The 13,770-nt window shown below is 40.8% G+C and overlaps 2 non-coding genes across 2 annotated transcripts; both read left to right on the top strand.

Annotated features, from left to right (window-relative positions):
- Positions 1-3,760: 3,760 nt before the first annotated feature.
- On the top strand, positions 3,761-3,868 carry LOC148545937 (small nucleolar RNA R71). Its single transcript, XR_015901202.1, has one exon. It is a non-coding gene; the product is annotated as a small nucleolar RNA R71 (small nucleolar RNA).
- Positions 3,869-4,398: 530 nt separating this feature from the next.
- LOC148545936 (small nucleolar RNA R71) lies at positions 4,399-4,506 on the top strand. Its single transcript, XR_015901212.1, has one exon. It is a non-coding gene; the product is annotated as a small nucleolar RNA R71 (small nucleolar RNA).
- Positions 4,507-13,770: the final 9,264 nt, after the last annotated feature.

Raw genomic sequence — 13,770 nt, 5'->3', positions numbered from 1 at the left:
GAGGGCCAAAGTGTCCTCCACTCTCAGATGAGTGACAGGCCTCTAAAATGGACTGGAATTCTGATTGAGGTACACATTGTCTAATTATCTGGTCAGCGCCACATCTCCATAAATATGGGTCATCCCATATATACTATTTAGACTCGCTTTTCAACTTGTCTCTTTGATGTTTAGAGAAATGTGGAGGAAATGTGCGGCTAACTAAATAATTAGCAACAGGTGCGTACCAAGGGACTACCTCAGATACTGCTTGCAGGTTGTCAAAAGGAAAATTATCATCTATAGGAGTAGAATCATCCTTAATATGTTCAAGGTGACTCAAGTAGTCTGCTACTAAATTTTGATTACCACTCCTATCCTTTATTTCTAAATCAAATTCTTGTAACAGCAGTATCCAACGTATAAGTCTTGGTTTGGATTCCTTTTTAGCTAAGAAATACTTTAGAGCTGCATGGTCCAAATACACTACTACTCTAGTACCAAGTAAATAAGCTCGGAATTTATCCAGAGCGAAAACAATAGTAAGTAGCTCTTTCTCAGTAGTAGTATAATTGGACTGGGCAGTGTCTAAAGTCTTAGACGCATAGGCAATAACAAAAGGGTCCTTACCTTCACGCTGAGCCAGCGCTGCTCCTACTGTATGGTTGGAAGCATCGCACATGATTTCAAACGGCTGGCTCCAGTCGGGTCCTCTCACAATTGGGGCTTGAGTTAGAGCAATCTTCGGCCTATCAAATGCTTGTTTGCAATCTTCACTGAACTCGAACTCAATGTCCTTCTGCTATAATCTGGATAAGGGAAGTGCCACCTTACTAAAGTCTTTAATAAATCTCCTGTAGAAACCTGCATGGCCAAGGAACGAATGGACTTCCCTCACAGAAGAAGGGTAAGGTAAACTAGAAATAACATTCACCTTTGCTGGGTCTACAGAAATGCCATTATTAGACACCACATGTCCTAATACAATTCCTTGCTTTACCATAAAGTGATATTTTTTGAAATTCAATACAAGGTTTGTATTAACACATCTATCTAATACTCTAGATAATCCCTCTAAGCAAAGGTTGAAAGAATCACCATAAACACTAAAATCGTCCATAAAAACTTCCATACAGTCCTCAATAAGATCAGAGAAAAGACTCATCATGCACCTTTGGAAGGTGGCTGGTGCATTGCACACGCCAAAGGGCATTCTCTTATAAGCATAAGTCCCAAAAGGACATGTAAAAGTAGTCTTTTCCTGATCCTCAGGAGCTATATGAATCTGGAAATAACCTGTGTAACCATCTAGAAAGCAATAATGTGATTTACCTGACAGGCAATCCAGCATTTGATCAATGAATGGAAGTAGGTAGTGATCCTTACGGGTAGCTTGGTTGAGACGCCTGTAATCAATGCAGACTCTCTAAGCATTCTGAACTCTAGTTGCTATGAGCTTACCATGCTCATTCTTCACGGTAGTGACTCCGGACTTCTTGGGCACCACTTGTACTGGGCTTACCCATTCACTGTCTGAAATGGGATATATGATACCGGCCTCCAATAGTCTGGTCACTTCCTTTTTGACAACTTCCAAGATGGTGGGGTTCAATCTCCTTTGGGGTTGACGGACAGGTCTTGCTCCTTCTTCCAAAAATATTCTGTACTCGCATACTTGAGGGTCGATTCCCACTATGTCTACCAAACTCCACCCAATTGCTTTCTTATGCTTCCTCAGCACATCAAGTAACTGCTCTTCTTGTTGAGAAGTCAGTTCTCTTGCAATAATAACCGGAAGCTTCTGCTCATCCTCAAGGTAAGCATATTTGAGATGTGGAGGGAGAGGTTTCAATTCTAACTTTTGATCATGGGCAGGCTCTGGATTATCTAGGGTTTGTGAAAATGGCGAAGTGTCCTTATTGTCAGTCAAGAGGGTCCCCACACTTGGACCTTGTCTAGTGTGCCTCCCTTCAAACTCTTCTTTTTGAACTTCAGCTACACTTTCGTCTATGACATCACACTGGAAGATAGAACGATCTTCTAGGGGGTTGTCAATGACTCCATTCAGATTGAAGATTACTATGCGGCCATCTATTTCAAAGGAGTATGTTCCTGAAAAAGCATCTAATTTGAATTTTGATGTCTTCAGGAATGGTCTTCCAAGTAGGATTGATGATGGCTTATCTGAATCATTATGGGGCATCTCCAAGATATAAAAATCAGTGGGAAATGTGAGCCCTTTAATGTTCACCAAAACATCTTCAGCAACTCCAGCCACTGTAATAATACTTTTATCTGCTAACACAAAACGACCTACCGACCTTTTTAAGGGAGGGAGCCTTAAAACATCATATATAGACAAAGGCATTATACTGACACATGCTCCTAAATCACACATGCAATCATAAATTACTACACCACCAATAGTACAACTAACTATGCAAGGACCTGGATCACTACATTTTTCAGGTAATCCTCCCATTAAAGCAGATATAGAACTACCTAAAGGAATAGTTTCTAATTCATTAATTTTGTCTTTATGGATACATAAGTCTTTTAGAAACTTTGCATATTTAGGTACCTGCTGAATAACATCGAAAAAGGGAACAGTTACCTCAACCTTTTTTAATATTTCTACCATTTTAGAATCAGGTTCCAGCTGCTTCCTGGGCTTCCTTGCAAGTTGTGGAAATAGAATGGGGGTAGTGTTTTCTATGGTGCCTGCGCCTTTTGGTGCTTCTTCCTGTGGTTGAGCTATCTCTTCTTCAGCTATGTCCTGTATATCCTCTTCCTCTTCAACATCTTCGATTTCTACCACCTCTTCAACTGAGGTGTATTCTGGTGAGCTTGGTTCCTCCTGATTCCTCTCCTGCAGTGTGGTTCCGAACCTCAGGGTGATGGCATTAATGCCTCCCTTTGGATTGGGTAATGGTTGAGAGGGGACTCCAGTGGTGCTTGAAGGTTGGTTACTGGAATTTTGTGCTGAACCAAGTTGTGTCATAAGAGCTTGCAGAGTAGAGGTGAAACCATTCAGACTGGTGTTAATATTGTTCACGATGGTATTTTCCATGGCCAGTTGTCTTTTCTCAAAAGCTTGTAATAAATCTTCATTAGAAGATACAGAAGAATGAGTAAATTGAGAGGTTTGCTGCTGATTGTTCGGTGGTCCTTGGTTTTGCCTCAGGTGAGGTGCTCGATAAGGTTGATTTTGCTGCCTGTTGTTGTTATTATTCCACCTCTGATTTTCTTGGTTATCTCTGCCTCCCCTATTATTGTTGTCTCTCCAATTCTGGTTTGAATTGTCCTGCCATCCATGGTTATTATTTCCACTTTGATTGTACCCTTGGTTGGGGCGGTCATAGAAGTTGTGAGTGGATGCCACCATGTTGTCTTCTTGTTGGAGCTGCGGGCATTCATCAGTGTAATGGCTGTAATCAGCACAAATTCCGCAAATTCTTTGTGGAACTAGTTGTTGGTTTTGCTGCGGTTGAGTTTGCTGAGCTTGTTGATTCAACTGCATTTGCTTCAGCAGGTTGGTCATCTCACAGATGCTTCAATTTAGAACAGCAGTCTCTATGCCAGAAGATACTTCTGCAACGGCTTTTGAACGGCCTTGCTTCTGTCTGTGGTTCCGAGTAGATTCAGCTAAATCACTGATCAATTGCCAAGCTTCATCAGTGGTCTTGTACTTCTTCATAGACCTATTGCTGGCACTTTCCAATGTGGTCATATCTTGGGGCCTCATACCTTGTGTGATATAGCTGAGTAGCACGATCTTGTCAATCATGTGGTGGGGGCATGCTTCCAGAAGATTATTGAAGCGCTCCCAGTATTCAAAGAGAGTCTCATTGTCATCCTGAACAATTGTAGAGATATCCTTCCTCAGTTTATCAGTAACTTCAGATGGAAAGAATTTCTCCAGAAACTCCTTTCTGAGTGTATCCTAGTTGGATACATTTGCTAGAGGTTGAGTGTAGTACCACTCTCTTGCTTTTCCCTCAAGAGAGAACGGAAAAGCTTTCAGCAGAATTGAAGTTTCATCAGTGCCATCACGCCTGACAGTAGAACAAGCTGCCTGGAAATCTCTCAAGTGCTTGATAGGCTCTTGAGCAGGTAGGCCATGAAACTTGGGCATCAAATTTAGCAGTGCGGTCTTTATTTCAAAATCCGTAGCTACCGCTGGATGATGCGCTTGAAACGGTTGCTTCAAAATCTGCTAGAGGATACTTCTGCGACAGCTTTTGAACAGCCCTGCTTCTGTCTATGGTTCCTAGTAGATTCAGCTAAATCACTGATCAATTGCCAAGCCTCATCCGTGGTCTTGTAGTTCTTTATAGACCCATTGCTGGAACTTTCTAATGTGATTTTATCTTGGGGCCTCATACCCTGTGTGATATAGCTGAGTAGCACGATCTTGTCAATCATGTGGTGGGGGCATGCTTCCAGAAGATTATTGAAGCGCTCCCAGTATTCAAAGAGAGTTTCATTGTCATCCTGAAGAATTGTGGAAATATCCTTCCTCAGTTTATCAGTGACTTTAGATGGAAAGAATTTCTCCAGAAACTCCTTTCTGAGTGTATCCCAGTTGGATACATTTGCTAGAGGTTGAGTGTAGTACCACTCCCTTGCCTTTCCCTCAAGAGAAAACAGGAAAGCTTTCAGCAAAATTGAAGTTTCATCAGTGCCATCACGCCTGACAGTAGAATAGGCTGCCTGGAAATCTCTCAAGTGCTTGATAGGCTCTTGAGCAGGTAGGCCACGAAACTTGGGCATCAAATTTAGCAGTTCGGTCTTTATTTCGAAATCTGTAGCTACCGCTGGATGATGCGCTTGGAACGGTTGCATTGTAAAATCAGGGGCTCCTTCCTCCTGGATGGTAACTCTCCTAGCTGCCATATCTTCTGCACGTAAAACAACCGAATCAGTAGAACGGGGGCTGGTTTCTTCCTCAAATTCACTTTCAGATCTGCCCTCAGAGCGGGCTAACCTACGCTGTTCTCGCCTTATTCGTGAAATTGTTCTTTCAATTTCAGGATCGAATATTAGCAAGCGCGGATCAGGAAGTGAACGTGTCATTTGACGGAAGAAACATGCAGCTCATAGTAGCAAAATTAAGTAAAATGCAAATAAATAAATTCTAATTAATGAAATTAGCACTCTATTGCAACTCACCGGCAACAGCGCCAAAAATTGATGGGAAGCAGAAGCTGGTGAATTAAAAATTTATTAAAATGGTTACATTGCAAGTATAGTTCTTAACTCACCGAAAATCTGCCTATCAATTTAGAAATATGTCACAGAGAGTTTAAATTAAAATTACTGGGAGTTTTAAGTCCCAGGTCGTCTCCCAACGAGTTGCAGAAAAGTGTGCTATTTTATTAATCAGATGTTCCAAGAAGTTAAGCTAAGTAAATTGGAATTTAAATTGAGGAATTTTAAATAATATAAATAAAAGCCTTGACTGAAAATTCATTAGTTAGAATCTCTATCATTGATGGAGTGATATTGATTTATAATTAACGGTTACTCTGTTTGGTTATCCTTTACTAGGTAAGGAAAAGTCAAACAAGTTGGACTGCCAGATCTATTCACGAGTTACAACCCACTTAGTTCAAAGGGATTGGCGTTGGTGACAGGATAGCAATCCAACATTTAACCCAACTATAAATTTCTCCTTCAATCCTTCCAACTCAAGAATTCCTTTTAATCAACTCCCTATCAAGTAATGAAACTACTCACGCATTGTAAATAAAGAATCCATGGCACATGAAAGGGAATTAAAAGAAGACATGATTATTGGAATTGAAATTGAATTAAAGAGAAATAATCCTTGCATTAATTAATCATAAAAGTATCTGAATGACAAAATTGAACATAACAAAGAACATGAAAGAATAAAACCAAGTTAAGAGAAAAAACTAGAGTGAGGAAGTCTTGATGAAGAAATAACTCTTCTCAATGTTCCAATGCTAAGACCAATTGAAAATTTAAAATTCTAAAAACTACAGAGAAAAACCTAAGATAGTGAAAAAACTAGATCTAAAACTACTGAATGAATGTCTGTGTTGTTTCTGCATATTCTCTGACTCTAGTCTGCTGTTCCGGGCCGAAAACTGGGCCGAAATAAGGTCCAAAATCGCCCCCATCGAATTCTGCAGATTATGCAGATCGCACATGTCACGTGATCGCGTCGTCCATGCGGATGCGTCGCTTGCGCTTTTTCCTTTCCACGCGTTCGCGTCGTCCATGCTACCGCGTCGCTTGCGCTTTCCAATTCGTGCGGCCGCGCAAGCCATGCGGCCGCGTCACTGCGAATTGTGCTCCTTTGCGCGGTCGCGTGAGCTATGCGACCGCGTCACTTCTCGCTGGTTATCTCCTCAAATTCTTGTGTTCCTTCCATTTTTGCTAGCTTCCTCTAAAATCTCCATCTCGTTCATGCCCTATAAGTCCTGAAACACTTGACACACAGATCACGGCATCGAATGGAATAAAGGAGAATTAAAAGTAAATAATCAAAGTCTCTAGGAAGCAATTTTCAAACATGTACTAAATTTAGGAAGGAAATCTAAATGCATGCTAAATTGATGAATAAGTGGGAAAGGATCATGACAAAACCACACAATTAAACACAATATAAACCATAAAATAGTGGTTTATCAGCTAATCAACATCCAAGCACATCAAGGGGCACACATACATGAGATGCATCGAAGACAAATAGAACAGGCAGAACTATTGGACGAGCAAAGGGCATTCGCAGAAGGAGTTTACATGAGCGAAACAGGACATCACATAAACACTCAAGCCAGGCTCGGCTACTTAGTGGGACAGCTGCCAATATTGCATCCAGGAATAGCCAGGTATGAAGAAATGAAGGATGAATTAGCACGAGAGGAAAGACAAAGGGTGGAAGAGAGTCATGAGTCAGTGAGGAAGGCACTTGAGGATTGGAAGCAAGCAAGATTGGCACGGATGCGAGGAAATGCAAGAGGAAACAAGGAGGACAAGCAAGGAAAAGAGCATGGACATCCACAACAGTAAAAGGTGGTGGAGTTCCTTCTTTATTCCACCTTTCTCTATGTTTTAAATAAGGAAGATCTTGTATAAAATAGAACTTGCTTCCATGTTATGTTTAAACCTTTTTCGATTCTGTCTTTTAAGTCTTTGGTATTGAAGAAGGTCTCTGTGTGCTAGTCTTTATGTCACTGCATCCTTACTTTACTTACTTGTATGCTTGTTCCTTTTGAATCAAATGAAGAGAGAATGTTTATGTTTCAAAAGACCAGAGTGGAGTTCATACTATGGAGTACATTCATGAGTTTGTGGTATGATCATAAGTTAGCTAAGTTGGTTCAACCATAAGGTGGGATGACAACTATCTGGCCTGAATACTTTGCTTTGAATATACTCATGAGACTAAGTATATGACAAGATCCTAATAAGAGAAAGAGAAAAGAATAATGAAAGTGGAAAAACAAAAGAAAAAGAGTAAGCAATAAGGCTAGGCACCAATGATTTTGATCTTAAGATATGTGTCTGTGGTGTTCCTGTGTGAGGGATCTACTTGGATGAATAAGCTCTTAGGGATGCTTTATCACTTGGTAACTTGGGTTAACTAACCCGGGATTATCAGCTGAAAGTCCATTATCAAGAGTAACCCTCATCACAGAGCATTTAGTAACCCAAAGAGGTGCTGGACACCAAGGTCTCAAGAAAAGAAAATAAATAAACTATGTGCCTGTGGTGTGTATGTATGGGGGAGAGACTTGAGGGAGTAAGTCCTTAGGGGTGCTTCAACACCTAGCACCTTGAACCAACTGGTTCGGGAGTGTTGGCTGAAAGCTTATCTTAAAAAGTTGTCCCCTTACAGAGCACTTAGCCTAAGAACACCAATAAGCTCTAAAATGACAATAAATGGATCAATGAATAAAAGTCTCATGGGATGTAAGCAAGGTGAGTGTTTTAGGACATGATAAAGGTCTGAAAGCCAGTAAACGAATGAACCTAAGTTGCTATGTATGAAACCACCATAAAATCAGTGATATGACTTCCACAAGAATGACTCATCTCTCTTGGCATTCCATTCATCATTCTCTTGTTCCAGTACTTGCTTAGGGACAAGCAAGCTTTAAGTTTGGTGTTGTGATGCCAAGGCATCTTGGCCAGTTTCACTGACCTTTTCTTTACTGTTTTTAAGGTAGTTTCATGCATTTCCTTAGGAAATAAGCTATTTTTGGGTAGATATTCACTTACATCTTGATTCAAGCATACATTGTGTATTTTACATTATTTCATGAGGATTCTGCATGAGTTTAGTGACAAATTATATGCTGCATTGCCCATGACTTGGACTAGAACTTTGATGCGCTCTATTGCTTGATTTCAGGACCAAAGGAAGCAAGGAATGGGAGGTAACTTGCAAAGTTAATGAGAAAAGTGATTGCCAATAACGCCCTCGAAGCCATCATTGACCACGTTAAGAGTCACGTTAACTAAGTTAACGAGAACTCTAACGTGGAGAGGGGAAGTTGAGCCAACGTTAGTGACACTTAACATTGTCACTAACGTTGGCAAATGCTCATAAGTGGCCACGTTAGAGTCCACGTTAACTTAGTTAACGTGGCCTCTAACGTTAGAAGGGGGGAGAAACGCCAACGTTAGTGACATTCAACATTGTCACTAACGTTGGCCTAAGGAGAAATATACCACGTTAACTTGGTTAATGTGGGAGCTAACGTAAGAAGCAAGAGTGGTCGACAACGTTAGTGACACCCAACATTGTCACTAACGTTGGAAGCAACCACACAACTCCCCCAAGGAGCCACGTTATCCTCCACGTTAACTTAGTTAACGTGGAAACTAACGTTGATGAGTGAAAGAATGGCCAACGTTAGTGACACTCAACATTGTCACTAACGTTGGGGATGGCTAAGCATGGCCACGTTAGAAGCCACGTTAACCTAGTTAACATGGACTCTAACGTGAGACATAGGGGCACCTTGGAACGTTAGTGACAATGTTGAGTGTCACTAACATTCTCGAAGGATGGCAAGCCCACGTTAAAGAGCCACGTTAACTAAGTTAACGTGGGCTCTAACGTGGGAACAAAGGGGGCTTTTCAAAGTTATTGGGAATGTTAAGTCTCAATAACATGTGCGAAGGACTTAGAGGCAACGTTAGTGGCAATGTTTGTGCCACTAACGTTGAAGTTAACGTGGCTATTACTTAGGAACGTTAGTAAGAAAGTTGATTGTCACTAACGTTCTCGAACTCATATTTTCACTAAACGTTAACACCCCTAACGTCCTGAGCTAAAGTCTCTGCCCACTTCACATTTTCTCTCTGCAAGTAAAGCCAAGCCCAAATGAAGAAGAGAACTGCTTCAAACTCAAGATCCAAAGGCCCAAGACTTGAAGAGCCAACTAGAAGCTGAGAAAAGTAGTATATATAGGAGTAGCTTTGAATTGTTTAGGAGTGCTGGAAGTTGCGGGAAAAGAGAACTACTCTCTGTATTTTACCTTCTCTGCATTTTCTAGTTTTATGATGTATTCTCCATCTTTGTTTTCATTTTCTAAAGCTATGAACAACTAAACCCCTTTCATTGGATTAGGGAGCTCTGTTGTAGTTTGATGGATCAATACTAATTTTCATTATTCTTCTTCTATCTTTTCTCTTGATTTTACTTGAAAGCTTTCGATCTTCATCCAATTGGGTAGTTATCTTGGAAAAAAAGCTATTCAAACTTGGATCTCTTCTGAACCTTGAAAGAGGAATGAAGAGATCAAGCTAGAAATGCTTTCTCATGCTGGACCGAATTGGGTTTAGATGGGTATGTGACTATAACCCTCTCAATACTTGATTTGGGAAATGCATGTGGTATAATCAGTGACCATACTTCATCTCTTCTCATGAGCAATTGACCAAGGAATTGGCTATTGATCAAGATTTGAGAGATTGAATTTGTAATTCAATCAATTAAGATTTCCAAGGAGATCAATGAGTGCATTGATTGAGGAAGAGATGAAAATGAACTTGATCCGGAGAATTGCAACATCTCCTAAGCCCAATAAACTCCCCATCTCTGATCTTACCCATTCTCTTTAATTTCTACCATTTACTTTTATGAGCAAATCCCCCATTCCCATTTACAATTCTGCAATTTACTTTCAGTCATTTACTTCCAATCCTTTAATTCTAGCATTTACTTTTCTATTATTTACATTCCCGCCATTTTATTTTCTGCAACTCTCAACCCAAATTCTGGATTCGCTCAACTAGAACATTCTTCTAATTAAAGTTGCTTGATCAATCAATCCCTGTGGGATTCGACCTCACTCTATTGTGAGTTTTTACTTGACGACAAATTCGGTACACTTGCCGAAGGAAATTTGTTGAGAGACAGTTTCCACCCGCATCAAAGTCCTTAATAAATCTCCTGTAGAAACCTGCATGGCCAAGGAACGAACGGACTTCCCTCACAGAAGAGGGGTAAGGTAAACTAGAAATAACATTCACCTTTGCTGGGTCTACAGAAATGCCATTATTAGATACCACATGTCCTAATACAATCCCTTGTTTTACCATAAAGTGGCATTTTTCGAAATTCAATACAAGGTTTGTATTAACACATCTATCTAATACTCTAGATAATCCATCTAATCAAAGGCTAAAAGAATCACCATAAACGCTAAAATCGTCCATAAAAACTTCCATACAGTCCTCAATAAGATCAGAGAAAAGACTCATCATGCACCTTTGGAAAGTAGCTGGTGCATTGCACAAGCCAAAGGGCATTCTCTTGTAAGCATAAGTCCCAAAAGGACATGTAAAAGTAGTCTTTTCCTGATCCTCTGGAGCTATATGAATCTGGAAATAACCTGTGTAACCATCTAAAAAGCGATAATGTGATTTACCTGATAGGCGATCCAGCATTTGGTCAATGAATGGAAGTGGGTAGTGATCCTTACGGGTAGCTTGGTTGAGACGCCTGTAATCAATGCAGACTCACCAAGCATTCTGAACTCGAGTTGCTATGAGCTCTCCATGCTCACTCTTTACTGTAGTGACTCCAGACTTCTTGGACACCACTTGTACAGGGCTTACCCATTCGCTGTCTGAAATGGGATATATGATACCTGCTTCCAATAGTCTGGTCACTTCCTTTTTGACAACTTCCAAGATGGTGGGATTCAATCTTCTTTGGGGTTGACGAACAGGTCTTGCTCCCTCTTCTAAAAATATTCTGTGCTCACATACTTGAGGGTTGATTCCAACTATGTCTGCCAAACTCCACCCAATTGCCTTCTTATGCTTCCTCAGTACATCAAGTAACTGCTCTTCTTGTTGAGAAGTCAGTTCCCTTGCGATAATGACTGGAAGCTTCTGCTCATCCTCAAGATATGCATATTTGAGATGTGGAGGGAGGGGTTTCAATTCTAACTTTTGATCATGGGCAGGCTCTGGATTATCTGGGGCTTGTGAAAATGGTGAAGTGCCTTCACTGTCAGTTAAGAGGGTCCCCACACTCGGACCTTGTCCAGTGTGCCTCTCTTCAAACTCTTCCTTGTGAACTTCAGCTACACTTTTGTCTATGACATCACACTGGAAGATAGAACGATCCTCTGGGGGGCTGTCAATGACTCCATTCAGATTGAAGATTACTATGCGGCCATCTATTTCAAAGGAGTATGTTCCTGAAAAAGCATCTAATTTGAATCTTGATGTCTTCAGGAATGGTCTTCCAAGTAGGATTGATGATGGCTTATCTGAATCATTATGGGGCATCTCCAAGATATAAAAATCAGTGGGAAATGTAAGCCCTTTTATGTTCACTAAAACATCTTCAGCAACTCCAGCCACTGTAATAATGCTTTTATCTGCTAACACAAAACGAGCTGCCGACCTTTTTAAGGGAGGGAGCCTCAAAACATCATATATAGACAAAGGCATTATACTAACACATACTCCTAAATCGAACATGCAATCATAAATTACTACACCACCAATAGTACAGCTAACTATACAAAGACCTGGATCACTACATTTTTCAGGTAATCCTCCATTAAAGCAGATATAGAACTACCTAAAGGAATAGTTTCTAATTCATTAATTTTGTCTTTATGGATACATAAGTCTTTTAGAAACTTTGCATATTTAGGTACCTGCTGAATAACATCAAAAAGAGGAACAGTTACCTCAACCTTTTTGAATATTTCTACCATTTTGGGGTCGGGTTCCGACTGCTTCCTAGGCTTCCTTGCAAGTTGTGGAAAGGGAATAGGAGTAGTATTTTCTGTGGTGTCTGCGCCTTTTGGTGCTTCCTCTTGCGGTTGAGCTATTTCTTCTTCAGTTATGTCCTGTATATCCTCTTCCTCTTCAACATCTTCTATTTCTACCACCTCTTCAGGTGAGGCGTATTCTGGTGAGCTTGGTTCCTCCTGATTCCTCTCCTGCAGTATGGTTCCGGACCTCAGGGTGATGGCATTAATGCCTCCCTTTGGATTGGGTAATGGTTGAGAGGGGATTCTAGTGGTGCTTGAAGGTTGGTTACTGGAATTTTGTGTTGATCCAAGCTATGTCATAAAAGCTTGCAGAGTAGAGGTGAGACCATTCAGACTGGCATTAATACTATTCATGATGTTATTTTCCATGGTCTGTTGTCTTCCCTCAAAAGATTGTAGTAGCTCTTCATTAGAAGATAAAGAAGAATGAGTAAATTGAGAGGTCTGCTGTTGATTGTTCTGTGGTCCTTGGTTTTGCGTCAGGTGCGGTACTCTGTAAGGTTGATTTTGCAGCCTGTTGTTGTTATTATTCCACCTCTGATTTCCCTGATTATCTCTGCCTCCTCTATTATTGTTGTCCCTCCAATTCTGGTTTGAATTATCCTGCCTTCCATGGTTATTATTTCTACTTTGATTGTACCTTTGGTTGGGGCGGTCATAGAAGTTGTGAGTGGATACCACCATGTTGTCTTCTTGTTGGAGCTGCGGGTATTCATCAGCGTAATGGCTATAATCAGCACAGATTCTGCAAATTCTTTATGGGACTAGTTGTTGGGTTTGCTGTGGTGGAGGAGGTTGAGCTTGCTGAGCTTGTTGTTGATTCAATTGCATTTGCTTCAGTAAGTTGGTCATTTCACAGATGCTTTGAGTTAAAGTAGCAGTCTCTCTACTAGAGGATACTTCTGCGACAGCTTTTGAACAGCCCTACTTCTGTCTGTGGTTCCTAGTAGATTCAGCTAAATCACTGATCAATTGCCAAGCCTCATCCGTGGTCTTGTACTTCTTTATAGACCCATTGCTGGAACTTTCTAATGTGATCTTATCTTGGGGCCTCATACCCTGTGTGATATAGCTGAGTAGCACGATCTTGTCAATCATGTGGTGGGGGCATGCTTCCAGAAGATTATTGAAGCGCTCTCAGTATTCAAAGAGAGTTTCATTGTCATCCTGAAGAATTGTGGAAATATCCTTCCTCAGTTTATCAGTGACTTCAGATGGAAAGAATTTCTCCAGAAACTCCTTTCTGAGTGTATCCCAGTTGGATACATTTGCTAGAGGTTGAGTGTAGTACCACTCCCTTGCCTTTCCCTCAAGAGAAAACAGGAAAGCTTTCAGCAAAATTGAAGTTTCATCAGTGCCATCACGCCTGACAGTAGAATAGGCTGCCTGGAAATCTCTCAAGTGCTTGATAGGCTCTTGAGCAGGTAGGCCACGAAACTTGGGCATCAAATTTAGCAGTGCGGTCTTTATTTCGAAATCTGTAGCTACCGCTGGAGGATGCGCTTGGAAC

This window comes from Arachis ipaensis, chromosome B9 (genome assembly GCF_059453495.1).
Source record: "Arachis ipaensis isolate K30076 ecotype BB chromosome B9, ASM5945349v1, whole genome shotgun sequence".
Taxonomy (NCBI): domain Eukaryota; kingdom Viridiplantae; phylum Streptophyta; class Magnoliopsida; order Fabales; family Fabaceae; genus Arachis; species Arachis ipaensis.
Note: the sequence above shows the minus strand (reverse complement) of the source record. Positions and strands in the feature narration are given on the sequence as shown.